We start from the raw sequence: 16,253 nt of genomic DNA on the forward strand, positions 1-16,253 counted from the left end.
TTTCATAGCATATATGTACGTGAAAATATTATTAAAAGAAATCAACGAATAAATTTTAATTAATTGATTAATAAATGTTACAGATTTCTCTTCGGAATACCCTAATTACGAGCGTGTTTGTAAAGACGTTGATAGATAAAAAGTACTTTGAAACATTTACACTTAAAAAACGAAGAGAGTTTATAGATGATATGTATATGCTTGTAGAAGCATGATATAGAACTGAAGGACTGAATGATTACAGATAACCAACTCAGCTAATTTCAACATTATTACTAAATCTACTTAAGAAATCGCATGCAACATTTACTCGTCTGTGTGCAGTAACGTTCGTACATGTTAATTAATAAGTAATTTAGCACGTGACTACTTGATTTCTCCGCGATTATTCGGATAGAAAAAAAATACGTGGCATCATCGTGCACCGCCTTTCTTCACGTTCGCGCATTTAAGAGGAAGGAAAACCGACCGGGATCTGCGCCGCCGAGCTTCATTATGTAATCGGTGAGGATGTAGGGTAAATGTGCATTTGAGTCAATTGGCGGAGCCGCGAGCGCGCCTAGTTACGGCTCGGCGGGCCCGTATATGTGTGTGTGTGCGTGCGCGTACGTGTGCATGTACGTGCGTGCGTATGTGCATGTGTGTGCAACGCTCGCGGACGTGTATGTGTCCAAGCTCTGCGTCACAGCCAGGCGCACCACGTGCTGCTGCGACCCGCGATCCATCCGTTGCGCAACCTTGGCCACAAGGCTGCCGCCGCCGCCGCCGCTGGCTAGAACGAGTGACGTGCGCGCGTGCACGCGATCTGATGACGCGTGTGCGTACAAGTTTGCCGCAGCATCCACAGAGCGCTTGGTAAGATACGAGTGGCATCGAAACGAGCGCGTTCTCTCTCGTGACGATTCCGCCCGGATATTCGCTTCAGCGGAGATTCCGCCTAAAAAGACTGTCTTTTATAATTGCTCTCCCTGTCCCACTTAATGTCCCGATAAAGCAAACCCTATTTATTACTGACAGGAAAATAAGGTCTATTATCCGTTTGCGCTTCATAAAGCCTGATTTAATTGGAGCCTCTGAATAATCTTCAGAATTTTTTATTCAAGGTAGACAAGTAGTTATTGAACGTCTGATCACTTGGCGTTAATAGTGCCATTAACAGCGATCAATAACACAGTAATTTAATGAATTCAACGCGCGTTTTGCTCTTTCAAAACATGTCTGTCTAAAGAACACGAGCGGGAAAGTATTGGAGGTATAAGAGAAGATCTCAGTTAACACTTTCTCGCACGTCTGAGCGGATTGGATTCTACGTGCGTGATCGGTAAGTGACGAACAATCATCTCACGACGCGCGTACTATGCAACATGAATACGCGCGTACGCATATTACAAATTCGCTGCATCACACGAGATGACTCGTGAGTACTTCATCTCCTCGGGCAAATCAGCAGCGTCATCGTGTCATTTAATAAACGTAAATATCCATCATTTTGCCACCTCGTCCAATCTGATATCTCGATGACGTTCCGAGAAGTAATGCAGAGACTTTCACGAATGCAAATGTAATAGCCACGTGCAACATCGAATATATTATGGACAGAGATGACTTTCGAACATTTGAATTCATCTCGCGTATAATGCCACAAGCTGAGATATAATGCGTGATGGGAATAGTGGCGTAACGCTATCACGAGGAACAATAGTTCAATTAGCATATTAAATAATATCTATATGCACTAATGAAATTGTTAATGCGGAATATGGAAATATATCAATATCAGTTTCATACTTGTATCAGTAATAGTAATGTTGATTCTCGCATAAAATATCAGTATCCATAATACGCAGATAGGATTAGTATTAGTAATAAATAAATTAAAGAAGATCAGCAATTTGAGAAAGATAGGAAAAAAACGAGCGTTACAAGATGATATGCAAATATATCATACCAATTCCAAATGACAGTATTCAATCGATCTGACGGACTGTGCAATCAATTGTTTATTGCTTCGTTGTCAGTCGGGTGTTACGCCACTGGCACGTATGGCAGATGGTGATGCGATGAGAGTCGTGCGATGACAAATAGCGAAAAGCATGGCACTTTGTTTTATCCCATGCTAGTTTGACATTCGTCATTACAAATTGTACGGTTGATAAAACAATGTGTAGTAAGTAACGGCAGTCACAACGGGTCAAGAGCAACCTTGTCACCGCCGCGCCGTGTTCGCGCCCACGCAATATTACATTCACGTGTGTCCCAGAACGATAGTCGAAATGGACACAAATTGGGCGGTGCTCGTGGGAAAGCATAGCAAGGTGCAACGATGTCCCAAGGGGGAATAACTCGGAATTTGGATTAGTGATAGTTTGCATTGGACAATTGCATCGATCAGCGCTACGTGGGCTCGTGAATAATTATACACAAATTTACCAGATACACGTATCATTTGGAGAAACTAGATATATTATAATTTCGTTTCATAATTGACAACCTTCGTTAAGGTACGTTGTAAATACACGTTATAATGTTTTTTATATAACAAGAATAAAATAAAATATTTAATAAGAGATACTGTAAAATGAACTTTGTTGTCAATCAAAATGATAAGCTCGTTGAAATGTGAATATGAAGCAAAAGGAATTACTGGATTAAAATTAAAAAATTAAATAATAACTTATTCTATGCATTTATAAAATAGAAATGTCAATTATGTGCATAAATGGCATGAGCACCAATGTGTACTTGTTATCAGTTTATATGCCTTATTTTATTTTAGCAGTAAGTATAGATATGTTAAATATCCACGTGTAAAGATCTTCATGGCTCAAGAGATTTATAGATTAAATACGCTTCGATGCCGTCACGATTGACATTCCCACTTTATGCTTTAATAATTCCCAAATAAATAACAAAAATGTAATAATCAATTGATCCCTTACTAAAGATCATGACTAGTCATTCACAAAGCAAAGTTGTGTGTGTATATCTTAAAATTATATGAGATCTGATTTCATCCCGAATCACGTTTTAATAACTTTCCCCTACAAAACGCGAATGTCCGAACCGTTTTGCGATATAATAAGTCATTTCACCTTGGTGGGACAACTTGTAATGGCCGTTGACCGATTACCTCTCCATCCCCCCCCCTTCCTTCGTCTCGCCGAAAGTTACCTAATCACTTTATCGAGTGACTTCTGCGGAAAGTTTCGGAGAGCCCTCCGGAATATCGACCCTGCTCTCTCTCTCCACCCTGCGCCCATACTCGCGCATTATTTCATCCACGCTGTCACAACCGGCTGCTTTTCTTCGGAGACCGAATACAAAGGGGACTTGGCTCCTTCTCGAAAGAAGAGGAAACGGCGCTCACCGCACTGGAAATTTAGCGCTTTAACGTCGCTCGTGTGCGTCATTTAATGTCCGCTGATTCCACAATGGCGAACTCGATTTAAAAAAAAAAGGGAAAGAAGTGAAAGGAATTAATCCTACAGATGCAACTGGCATGAACTCTCATTAGGATAATAAACACGAAGGGTAATCTCGCTAATTTACCATTAATAGTGTCTAAAATAAAAATTCTATTTAGGTCACGTTTGAGATATAAAAATGTGATTTGTTGACGCTAGCAAGGATGTTAAAAATTGTAAATCTAATTGAATGTAATTGAGAGTGTGTATACATGTATACATAACAAGGCATATATGTATACAACAAAGGTCTTTAATTAAAATTTTTAATTAAAAGTTTGCGTTAATACATGGTTTTCGAAAAATAGCCGCTTTAAAGTTTTCAATTGTTTCAACTACTATTATTTAAAACAATTTATGTGCTAAAAAAATATTTGTGGAAGATATAGCAAAATAAAATTTACGTAAAATTTTTTTTTAATAACAGCTATGTAATTTCTGTTTCTCCTTTCTCCATAATCACATAAATAAACTGCTCTTGCTATACACCAATCCATAATAATTTATCGGTTGCTGATTTGGCAACAATTTATTTAATCGAACAAAGATTTAAAGGAAAAAGATTTAATCGTTTCGCCGATTTAAGCATATTCGTCGGGTACAATTAAACTTTCTTTGCGTTTATTTTGTACAACGGAGCGAAAGAAACTTCGAAAAAGTTGGGAATTACTTCCCGAAAACTGATAACAAACGCGCTTCCCGACGAGGGGATTGGAGGGAAAACTCGGTCAAGGAACAAAGCAATGGTAACGGTTAATGTCAATGAGAGGAAACGAAAGCAGAACCGGGTTGCTATTCGACTTGGCAAGAGGGAATAGCCGAACACGCACATCAGGCGGCATTAAAGCACGCCTCATTTGAATCTGGCATGGCCGAGCACCTCGTAAAAAGCAAACTTCACAGAAATCGCTAAATCCCCTCCCGTCCTTTACCCCATTCTCCGCACATCAAACACACGAAGGAATTAATTCGAACGCACCAGGATGGAGTGAAGAATCGTGTCACTGCACTATTACGTAGATACCAATGGCAATCTCTTATTAAGTCTTAGTTATATTTGTAATACCTGGGTTACTAATCTCTGATTTTACTAAGTTGAACTGCATTAGTAATCTCCAAGTTCATAGTCCGTAAGTTTAGTAGCAAGTTAGGACTACACTAGCGGTCCTTGAATAAGTAGTCTCTAAGTTTAGTCTCCTAGTCTCTAGTTTCACTAAGTTGAAATTACGCTAATAGCGCTAGTTGAAATCACTTGGTATTAATTCTAACGTTTGACGGTATCGTTATTTAGCGCAGTTCCACTTTTGCTATTATCATTGTTATTCTTATGTTACAGCAGCATTATTCGATACATTTACATATATCGTAATATACCGCGATACTGTTACATCATCAAATTTAGCCATAATAATAATTCATCGTGTCGCCGCTATCTTCTGTTATGCGGATTCCGCATTCAATGATGAGCTATTTCTAGAAACTAGAGATCGGCCGCTCGTTAGCGTCGATCGACCGCGACACACTCGCGTTTCGATACGTGTGCGCTGTTTCAACGACGGCAAACCGAAATTCCGCCATAACCGAAATTCCCCATCGGCCGACCGGTAGCGGCTGCTAGCGACGTACTTTATTGGCCGTCATATCTGTCGCTGGCAGGGACAGGCTTTCGAACGATTAATTATAAACAACCAGCCGCAACAATGGCTCTGCGTAATTAAAGCGACCGGTTTCGCTTCCTTTCCCCCTCTGACTTCCAGCCCCAAAACACGTTTATCCGCCCTTATGACTTCGGCAATATCAAAGCGGGGCTCTCCATCGTTTCGTCCGGTGAATATATATCTCAGAATCAATCTTTCCTTGCTAAATTAATTATCTCATTTAACTGAAATGGAATTGATATCGAATTTTCCAAAATTTTACCAACAGTACAAATACATAATTAATGTCAGATTTCTGCACTGAGAACAAAAAATTGTCAATCCCAAAAAATATTTAGTCCGATACGTTCAACTAAACATTTTAGTTAGTTAACTAAACATTAGTTGTTTCAACAATTTATTTAGTTTCTTTAATCAAGAATTAATTAATTCAACTAATGTTTAGTTAACTAACTAAAATGTTTAGTTGAACGTATCGGACTAAATATTTCTTGGGATTAACAAATTTTTTGTCTCAGTATGTGAAGATATTAGATAAATGAGAAAGAAAAGATGGTATTACTAAAAATAATATGTTAAAATGCTATTTTAGAAATAGTCTTATAACAATCCACTTCTATATTATTTAAAAAGCCGGTCTACTTTGTTATAAAAATTCAAGATTTAAGAATAAATAATGATACATATTGTAGCGATCGTGACATGTCTACATATATTCTTCGCATAAAAATCCAATTGTCCGGGAGATGTAAAATTCACTGGAATTTATTTTCAAAATAGATTTTCTCGGAAAATATACGTACATATTTGCCGTGGCACATTTAGTCGCATGCGCCAAAACGCGGCACGGCAAATTGTTATTTCGAACTCATTCCAAGTTAAACGCACGAGCAAATGTAATCTTTTCTCATCATTATCCAGCCGCGAAATAATTAACGTGGAATCAAATAATTAATTCCAGGAAAACCCAAAGGGAAGCGCGAGAAGCGAGGGATATACCCGGCAAGTATAACGCGGCGCGATAACGATTAGCGCGATTTTCAGAGCAGATAGCTCAGCTCCCCCCTCGTTTCGCCGAGAATTTACGGTCTTCGTCGCCGTAAGGAAGTATATGTCGGTTTGTGTGTATGTATATATAATAGCGCGCTAATTTTTGTATCGAGCAGATACAAAAGCGGGTGTACTCACTTAGGCCACGATGACGACTAACATATGCGAGCACACTTTCTGTTCGCTCGCTCGCATCGAGACGCAGACGTCTGCTTACCTAAAACAGAAATAACGGAAGGTCGTTACTTTCCCATCGATCATTAGTGTCGTTGACGTTAATAAAGAGCACGAGAGACGTGGCATGAAGTGACGAGGGTTCGTTACTAAAACTGGAGACTTTGATTTTAATGACTTTAGAGGATGTTCTCTCTCTCTCTCTCTCTCTCTCTCTCTCTCTCTCTCTCTCTCTCTCCCTTTCCCTCTTTCTGCGAGAAAGAGTCCCCAAAATAGAATTAATTTTCAAGTAAATTATATTGACGGATACTTCGTATGCTTCATTTCATAAAAATAATAGGAAATAACAATAGCAGAGCCGAATAGCCGTGGCCGAAAAGAGCAAAATTGAAAATTTACGTAAACCAAAACATAGTGTAACATAGCGTTTTGATTCGACAAAAGTTGCAATATGTAACTGATTGCCTCTCTCTTTAAAAGCAATTTTGTTTTTATTAATTTTGTAACATTTTATCACTTGTGTTAGAATGAAAGTATGCTTTATATGTATAATGTACCATTTTTATGTAAAGTTTCATTTCTGACTATCGACAGGTATCTATATTCAAAGGTATAATATTAACATAGACATCATATGCTATATATTAGTATACACGACATTAATATATTAATATTAACGTAACTTTACTCTATATTTCAGTCCCAAATATTTCATAAGCGTTAAAAATTCCTGTAGTTACGTAACATATTTTCTTGTCCATTTATAACTAAATTGACTGTCCGTTGAGAAAATGTTGGAGTCGCGCCGTAACTCGTTAAGTAAGTTTCTTCATTAGCCTAACGTGCGACTAATTTTTACATGCGCGTGGTCGCTATAATTGCATTACACGATACAACATGCTAAGCGCGCGCACCACCGACTTTTAGCTTAAACTTTAATAGGACAGCTTTACAGTTGTACCGGAACAGTTGTTTTCTCGCTAAATTGTTCCTCTCTCTTGATTATGAATTTATGAAGCAGAATGTTATAAATTAATGCGTAAGAAACTACGTGCTTGCGAGCTGTGTGCCAAAGTCCACAATTAAGAGACAGGATCAGCAATTTAATCAGTAAATGCGAAATTATAAATAAGAAACCATTTTTTAAATTCAATTCCCAATTAATTATTTTATCGCTTGACATCTGCTTTGAAAAAAAATGGGAAAAATCACAAAAAAATTATCTCGACAGACCGAATCTTCCGCTAAATAATGCGATTATACAGTTCTATCGTCAGTTTAATACGCGTGGAGTACTGTAGGTGAACATATATGTAAATAAGACGAGTATATACCTCGCGCGATCAGGTACATCGCGTAACAATCTTAACCCTCGCATGTCACATATGCAACCTGCATACACGCGCGGACACGCATACACACACACACTCGTGCACGTGTTCACACAGCACGGGCGATCTGACAAATTGCAACGTCATTACTGCCAATTTGTTTACACGCTGCCGGATAGCCGGTAACATGAAGCTGCCACCCTGTACGGGTCTCCACGAGAACTCCATGTATTTATCAGGTGTATAAGTCAGGCACGTGCGGTGCCGAGGACGATCGAAAGACTCTTTAATGACACCAATGCGTTACAACCTCATTCGCAATGTTAAACTTTATGCTGGTTTTACCTAAGTCAACATGCATATTACCGCAATTCTTCTTTTTTCAATCGACCGAGATGAATATCTGTCAAATAAACTAACATATGTACATTGCGATCTCATTTGTAATATTGAAGTTTACGTTTGTAACGCTAATGTTTTATCTCGTTCCTCTTGTTACTTTTGCGTAAGGCGATGTCATGAAGATATTAAAATATTAAAATAGACGAACTTTTATTTCTGATATAGGAAGTATGTCGCATGTCATTTTTCTCACAAAACGACGTATACTTATATAATTTTATTTTTAAGAAAACGCAAATATACTTTGCAAATATATAAAGAATTATCCTAAAGGATTTTATCTTGTTTTCTTATATTTTCTCGACTCGATATCCTTTTCGTGGGACGAAGGATCTACTTCTATCTGTGAATACCGGGTCTTAGTGGTAGCTATTCTGGAAGACTTATCGTTAAACGTAGAAACTGGAATGGGGGTTAGATATACCCGATTCCACGTGCAAAGATATGAATGTGTGTCTGTGTGTGTGTGTGTGTGTGTGTGTGTGTGTGTGTACGCGCGTGCGAATACGTTTTGCACACTAACGAGCGGATTTCGCCGAGTGTAAAAGGGAATTACGTAGAGCTGAAGTTTTCCATCTGGAATCGTTAACCGTGCCACCGAGAGGGTGGACGTTGATCACTTTATAATTGAATGAGGAGGAAAGAGAGACGACGGTGGCTTTGGCGGATATCCTCTTTCTCTCGCGTCTCTGAAATTTCGGTTCGACCGTTTTTCATCCTTTACTTGCTCGGCTCCAAGAACAATATTGGACGTGCGAAATGTGTCATGTTCACAAAAAGTATATATCAACGATCAACGATAAATTTATACAATAAATACAAAGCGAATGTATATAAAATTCTTATTTTAACATCCTTCACTGTTCAGCTTTTCAATAGTTAACTTACTAATTGCCAGTAACCGGAACTCAAATGTATACGCATTAACGATTATAGGTGACGGACGCTTAATATTTTAATTATTAATTATTAAGATAACCGGAGTGCCTCTCTCATCTTCATGATTTTCAAGTTCAACGTAAAAAAGAAAGTACGTCACGTCTTTTAATAATGCAGTATGAAACTGATATGGAAGCGAGCGATATAGCCGATGCGCTGTTAAGCGATAAAGGAAGAAGCGATGGGACGGAGAAGAAGTGGAAGGAGGAAGAGCGTCGCGACTTAGCATCTTCCCGACTAACAAACTGCAAATACCCGGACTGCGGCTGCAGGATGACGTTAATTAATATTGCCAACGGTACAGAGTGTCGACGGAGGAATGAAGAAGTCCGCCCGGGTCCGTGCGCGGAGCGGCGAGGGGGGAAGGGGTAGAACTGTAAGGAGACAGTGCAGTGGTGAGTTATACGAGGGCAGCGCGAGGGAGATGGAGGAAGGTGCTCTGAGTTTTTATCATCTCTTCCTCCCGACTCGATTCAGTTAAACTTTGAAATAACCCCTTAATGAGTCCGCCGTGCCGAGTAGACCGGATGCCGACAAGGCTCTCGGATTTTTCTCTCTTTTACCCTCCCGCTCTCCTTCTCTATGTCCCTCGTCTCTCCGTCGCTCTATCCGCTTCTTTTCATTTTCCCATTGCGTTCCTACGCCTCTTTTCATTTTTCCGGTATGAGTCTCAACCCTTCTCTTCCCTCGTCCGCAGCTTGACCGACGTTACGATCTTGATTATTGTAAGACTCGCGTCGCTCTGTGACTTTGCTTTAACCATATCGCATGGTTGATTCTTTCGGCAAGAAAATAAAACGGGGAACTCTTGGAAGTTTCTTCCGCTACTTCCAGTTTATCTAGTCTTGAAGCAATTAAAAACTTTCAGGTTGAAAAAATTCAATTTACGACGCGCGACTAATGAGAATTGATACACGATTTAAGAGTTATTGAGAGGAAATTTTAATCTTTCTGTAGATTTACACCGATTTGAAATAATATAAACGGTGATCGATTATTGGAATACAGCGATACTTTCCTAATGTTATATCAATCGATTGTTATCCGCGTTATCTGCTGTTGCTTTGTTTTATATTATTACTCCTCGTGTAAACTGTGAAACCCTCGAGCTTCGCTATGTATCTAACGACAAATGGCAACGAGTTTTGTGGAGTGTACCGTTTTGTCGTTGTGAACTTCCAGGGAGGGGAAAGGTTCCTAACAGAGAGAGAATTCGCGGGGGGTGTGTATTTGTCCAGCAAAAGTGCCGCATTGTTGCGGAGCTGAGCATTGAGCATACGAGTTCGTTCTTAATGGGCTTTCTGTGTCCGACATGCGGTGGACTCGCGTTTGCCACCATAATTCCGTTCCTTTCGCATTCCGGAATTCGTCCGAGAAGAAATTTTACGCATTTTATGGGAGCATCTTATGGCGTAATTGCATGTTTCGTTAATCGTAAATCTGTATAAAATGTAAAGCTCGACGTATATTCATTTTCACTATTCTTCCAAAAAATAATTTTAAAAGATAAACTGACATTGGCCAAATTTTATTTTAAAACTATACTTGTACTGTTTTTATATTCTGTTTGAATATGTATAGAAATATATTGTAAAATTTCGACAAATTTATTTTGATGGACATTAAAATGTAAAATTTAATCTAATTTCCGATACATGCTTACACCACATAATAATTTAGTGTAATAAAATTTTATCGTTTATATAATTATAACAATCTAAAATTATCTTCGTATTGTAAAATTATAATCTTGTATATATAAATAAAATGCTTCTATTTCCATTCGAGAATACCCTTTTAGCATAGCTTTTAGTACAAAATTATTCATGATTTCGTTTATAACACTCATCGCTTAAACCACATTTCGTAATAATTAGATGAGTTTTGTGAGGTGGCACGATGGTCTCAAATATGAGTCTATTATAATAGATCGCTAATTTCATTACACAGAAAAAAGAGAGATCAACCATCGATCGCCCTCGCGAATAATGTGGAAAACTCGTAAAATAGCAACAAGAGAAAATATCTTTTAAAGAGATAGAAATTGAAACAAATGCCAAAGATTTATTTCATGTGACGTCCAACGTAACATTTTCGAACACAGCTATATAATAATGCTAATATTCAGCTTTATTATAGCGATAATTATACTTTACCAAATTATAAAGAATTATCATCAAAAGCTGTCAATTTATACTACTCATAACTTTCTCACTTCAATATACCGCAGACATATCTTAATTTAGTCATAGATTAAGTAAACTTTAAATAATTAGATAAGAAAACACTTATTCTTATTTTTGTATAGGTAATTAATCATAAATCTTTTTGCAATATTAGTTAAAATACTAGCAAAAATTTTTTCATTTTTTACCCGCTATATTTAAAATATAAATAAAAAATAAAATAAGTACAATGTGCGAACAATCTGTATACAGAGTAGTAGCAATCCATCTTGCGTATAACGTTAATGCGATATGCGTATAATAGTAATTGCATGTTAATGTATATGCATTCGTTGCGGATTAACAAACTCATAAGAAAGATATTCGCGGTAAGGAATACGACAAGAGAGAAGTTGCGAGATTAAGCATTAAGATCCCCATTTCATGTAACATTAAACATTATATAACGTTTACGAGCATGACGACACGACACCGCGTGTTCTCGACGCTATAACAGTTTTCATACGGCGATTACGGTTTTATTATTATTAACACTGAAATACTAACTCTTTTCGAAACATGAATCATTTTCTGAGAATCAATCTTTTGCAAGTTCCAATGTAAACCATTTTTTCTCTATATGAATAAAGCTTGATAATAACCTCACCCATAATTTTCCATTTGCATGCAGACGACAAATGTGTTCTACTTATCAGTCTCGACAATTTTTAAGTCATTGAAGAAGTTGCATCAAATAATGTATAGCAAAAAAATAAATTTCTTTACGTCCTGCGACTAAAGACAATTTTATTCACACAAAAGTAGAAATTATAAGCTTTAGTAAATCGAAACGTGAAATTCTCGCAGTGAATAATTTGTCTTTCCTTAATAACGCGATGACAGCAAATATTGCAGGACGAAGAACTAAATCGCGTGCAACTTTCGCGAAAGTCCCATTGACATCCGACAATCGGTCTACGCTTTATGATTTGAATCGATTTGCATACCAAACTACTGACTTCTGATCGTTACTGAAGATAATGAAGCTGGAGGCATAAAAGGCTCGTTAAAACGTCGCTGCCGCAACCGTTGAGATGTCTTTGAATCTCCAGGTGGCCTTCAACCGATTCTCTCCTTCTCAGTCTTTTCCTCTTTGAGATCCTTGTCAACGGCTAGCGAATGTGGAACGACCTTATTGCGCATTAAAACTAACGTCCGCAACATTAACCGGAAGTTTCTCCATCCCCGAACCGGGACGGCGGCGCGGGCGCATCGAATTAGGAGTGCGGTAAGCGAAAATTCCATTTTCGCTAATCTCTTGGAGACGATCGCGACCGCCAACTTTAATCGCTAACATCGTCGTGCTTAATGACGAAGGAACGACAGCTCGGAACGGAAGCTGCCAAAACGCCGAACTGTTATCTTTTCATTGATAATGTCAGAATGATGTAGCAGAGCGTTGGCCGTTTAAGTTAATTTTTCCGTTTTAGTTTTTGACAACATTCTCATAAATAAGAATCTATAATCAAGCTACTTTTTAAATAATATTCATAAAGTTCAAAGAAGTGCTGCGAAAATAGAGAAATTCTAAAGATTGAATGTGAACTTTACAAAGATAACAAAGATGTAACTTTAAGATTTTTTAACCTTACACTTTACACCTTACAATTCTTTAAATTTAAAAGGTACTATCAAACTTGCTAGTATCAAATTTTTAAGCTAAAGAACAAGTTCGGAGGAATTAAATATCTAAGAGTCACAAAAATCCGATGTAGTCTTTCTACGAAAATCAGGGTCTTCGCCTAAGACTGCGAAACAGCGCCCGAAATGGTGTCCAGACAACTGCGAAGAGGCGACTTTTACGACCGCTTGAATTTTCTTTCACCCAATGGCACGCATCACTATACACAAGGGGTTGGCTAAGACTGGTGCAGTACTCTAACCGGAAATTTTAGTCCCCTAATTTAAAAGCGGTTTCCTCGAGAAGGCACTGGCCTGCTGGCTGGCACCGAAGCCGGTGTCACGGTTATGTTTATTTTGTACTTCTCCCGTCTTCTTCCCTCGATCTCCTCTATGCCCATTTCTGGATATTTCTTTTTTACCTTACTTCCTCCTTTTAAACTCTAGTTTTCTCTTCCTTTCGATCCATTCTCTGCGGTACGGTTCATTACGGTGGTCGAGTTAAAAGAGAAAGAAAGAAGTCTCTCTGCGTATTTCCGCCTCCCCATACTTCTTCCTTCCCACCATCCGGCATTTACTATATTGGTTCACGAGATTATGTTTCGCGAAATGGTGTTTTATTGATCATAAAATATTAGGATTATTTTCCTCATCGTTACCTATCTATACTCTCTCTCATTGCAATCTTGAATATCATTTTTATTATCATTATTAATATCATTATTATTGTTGTCATTATTAATATGGTGTTAAAATTAATTGTTTTTTATTGATTTGGGATTATCATTTTATTAATACAGTCTCTCAGATTTTCTATTGACGAATCTTGTATCTTTTTTATTTAATGATAATATGAATCTATCTCTTCGAAATACTTGTTGATAAACATCACCTATTTCAAATAAATTTTGTTAAATCAAACTTTCTTTTTTTCTTAATAAAATTGTAAAACGTTATGTTTATTTATAAAATAAAAAGAAAAGAAAATCTAAAACCATTTTCACAAACATATTTATTTAGCTAATTTATCAACAGCCATCTATATATCGATTATGCAATTATTCTTCTATCATACTAGGGCGTAAATTCTAACATTTTCGCTATCATGCTCTCAATCTAATTTATTAACATCTATTCATTTGCCTTGTTCATTATATCACGTAATCTCATGCATAGTAGAAGTTACAAGGTTTTCTCTGCTTCTGCAATTACCCTAATTCTGCATTACCGCATTTGTTCGTTCAGCGCACTTAAAAGTTTTCTCAAAAATTATATCTTTCTTCTCTTTATTGTTCCTTCTCTCTTTCTTTCTATTTGTATTTCAATTCATAAATTAATCTAGGCCTGTTACCCCGCCACTCTCTAATTCCTACTCTCCTTTTCATCCGACTTTATGCGTGCCGTTATTTCTTACGTGATTTTTGTTTTATCTTTGCGATCACGGTGGAAAGCGACCACACAACGATAGCTGCCAGAATCATCGTTGTCGACGGTACATTGCTTTTCCCTGAGGCGCGCTTCATTTCGGTTTTTGGCAACGCGCGAAGCCACATCTCTTCTCGTCTTTTTTTTCTTCCTTTTACGCTCGCACCCGAGAGGCGGAGGAGAAATGGCATCGAGAAACCCTGCGAGATTTCGGATGTGCGTGCCAACGCGATACCCGCCCGAACCGCTCTAACGAGGTGCTCTGCGACCGGGAGCGGAAGCGCTAAGTAGCGTCGAAGGGTACCAAAATCAAACCCTGAACAACAAAAACGTAACGATGTTCAGAGATCCGCGATACTAATCGATAAATGCAAATTATGCTCGAATTTTTAAACAATGTGAGAAAAAAAGACCTTTCTTCGCGATCGCAGAACAATCAGGATTCGTAGAAACTGTAAACTAAAACTACTTTTTACGTTTGTGTGTATTCTTAATTCTTACGTCGATAGATATCGGCAATGGAGCTTGAGTCAACAAAATTGCGCGATTTTATTTGTCTGTGATAATTTAGCTTCCTCTGCATTTCGACAGTTTATCGGGAAAAGTGACTAAAAAGTGTTGCATCGTGCGTTAAATCTGCACGTTCTGAAGATGTGACACGGAAACATGTTGAGGGTCGCATTCACCTTCCATACCCTATCCGGTCTTGAAAATTGACGCAGAGGGAGGTCTCTTTAACGAGCGTCCGTCGATCCCTTCGCGTTATCACCGTCGATCACGCCGCCGCCGCGCCGCCGCGCCGTACCGGGCGTCAAAATCGAAAAACCCGCGACAATGGACGCGGTCGATTCCACGAGCGATTAATCTTCGTTTCGCGTGACATTTCGCGAACGAGATCGATCGATCTGCCCACTCGTGCGAATTCAATGCGCGTATCGTACGCGCACGCACTTACCTAACGCCAAAGGGTTACCGAATAGATGAAGGGAATCGAAGGTGGGAGAGGAAGCGGGAGAAGAAACGGAAGGCTACGAAGTATAATCAAACTCAAGAGCGTCTGGGGCAGAAGCGAGTGGAGAAAATGCATCAAGAGTCGTATTCGTGACTTCCTTCGGCTTCCTGGTGCTCAACTTCTATTCCGCAAATAGATAGGACAAACAAAAGTAATCTTCAGAAATGGGATATCGTCAGTCTTATGAAATATAGGAAAATATATCTTACATGAAGAGAAATATTTATATTTAGGGACAAACAAATTTATAGACAAATTTAACTCTTTATGCAACAGGTAAAAGTACATATATGTCAAGATAGATTGAAGATATAAATAACGCAGATCTTGCTAAACTGAAGAAAGCTAGAAGAAAGTATAAGATTATAACCATCTTGTTACGTTTTTTCTGACATAATTAACTAAAATCCCAATCTATCTCTAGTTATCTTAACAATCTTCTGATATATATGTACTTTATAATAAAAAATTATTTTTCGCCCTAAAAATGTGCTCTTATACAAAGAAAAGAGAGTCGAGCAATAAAAAGTTAATAAAATAAAATATTTACATTTCAATTAGGTAAGAAAGTTCGCAATTTGTAAAAGTAAAGTAATTACCCAGCGAGCTGGTAAGTTAGGACCGCTTAAATATTGCAGCGGCGTTTGCGAGCGGTAGAAGCGAAAGGGTTAAACGCAAAAGTAAACCACCTCGAATGGAAGGGTTAAGCCGGCTCTCGTCGACCTCAGCGTGTTTCCCCGAAGCCCGAGATGGCTTTTCCCGTCTCATTCGCCGTGTAATTAATATTCTCGGAAAGACAGTAATAGTGCACCGACTGCTGGCCCGCGAAGAGAACGCCCGCTCGCGTTGCCGTTGACCGAGGTCGACTGTGATATCCTCCGGGAATCATGTGAGAGAGAACCGCGCATATCTCACGTCTCTGTCGCGATACTCGCGATCGCGGACCAGAAATC

At 38.3% G+C, this 16,253-nt stretch overlaps 1 protein-coding gene across 5 annotated transcripts in view; it reads right to left on the reverse strand.

Annotated features, from left to right (window-relative positions):
- The window catches only part of Rbp6 (RNA-binding protein 6), a 598,496-nt gene that overhangs the window by 486,029 nt on the left and 96,214 nt on the right, over positions 1 to 16,253 (reverse strand). The window contains exon 1 of one of the 5 annotated variants that reach the window (XM_071701374.1): positions 6,311 to 6,370. The exons of the other annotated variants lie outside the window; for them this stretch is intronic. The gene's annotated coding sequence lies outside the window, so the exon portion shown is untranslated. Of the gene's footprint in view, positions 1 to 6,310; positions 6,371 to 16,253 lie in introns of those variants that run through there. 5 annotated transcript variants of the gene reach the window in all.

Source organism: Temnothorax nylanderi, unplaced genomic scaffold, assembly GCF_030848795.1.
Source record: "Temnothorax nylanderi isolate EJ_2023f unplaced genomic scaffold, tnyl_v1.0 TNYL_tig0025_pilon, whole genome shotgun sequence".
Taxonomy (NCBI): Eukaryota; Metazoa; Arthropoda; class Insecta; order Hymenoptera; family Formicidae; genus Temnothorax; species Temnothorax nylanderi.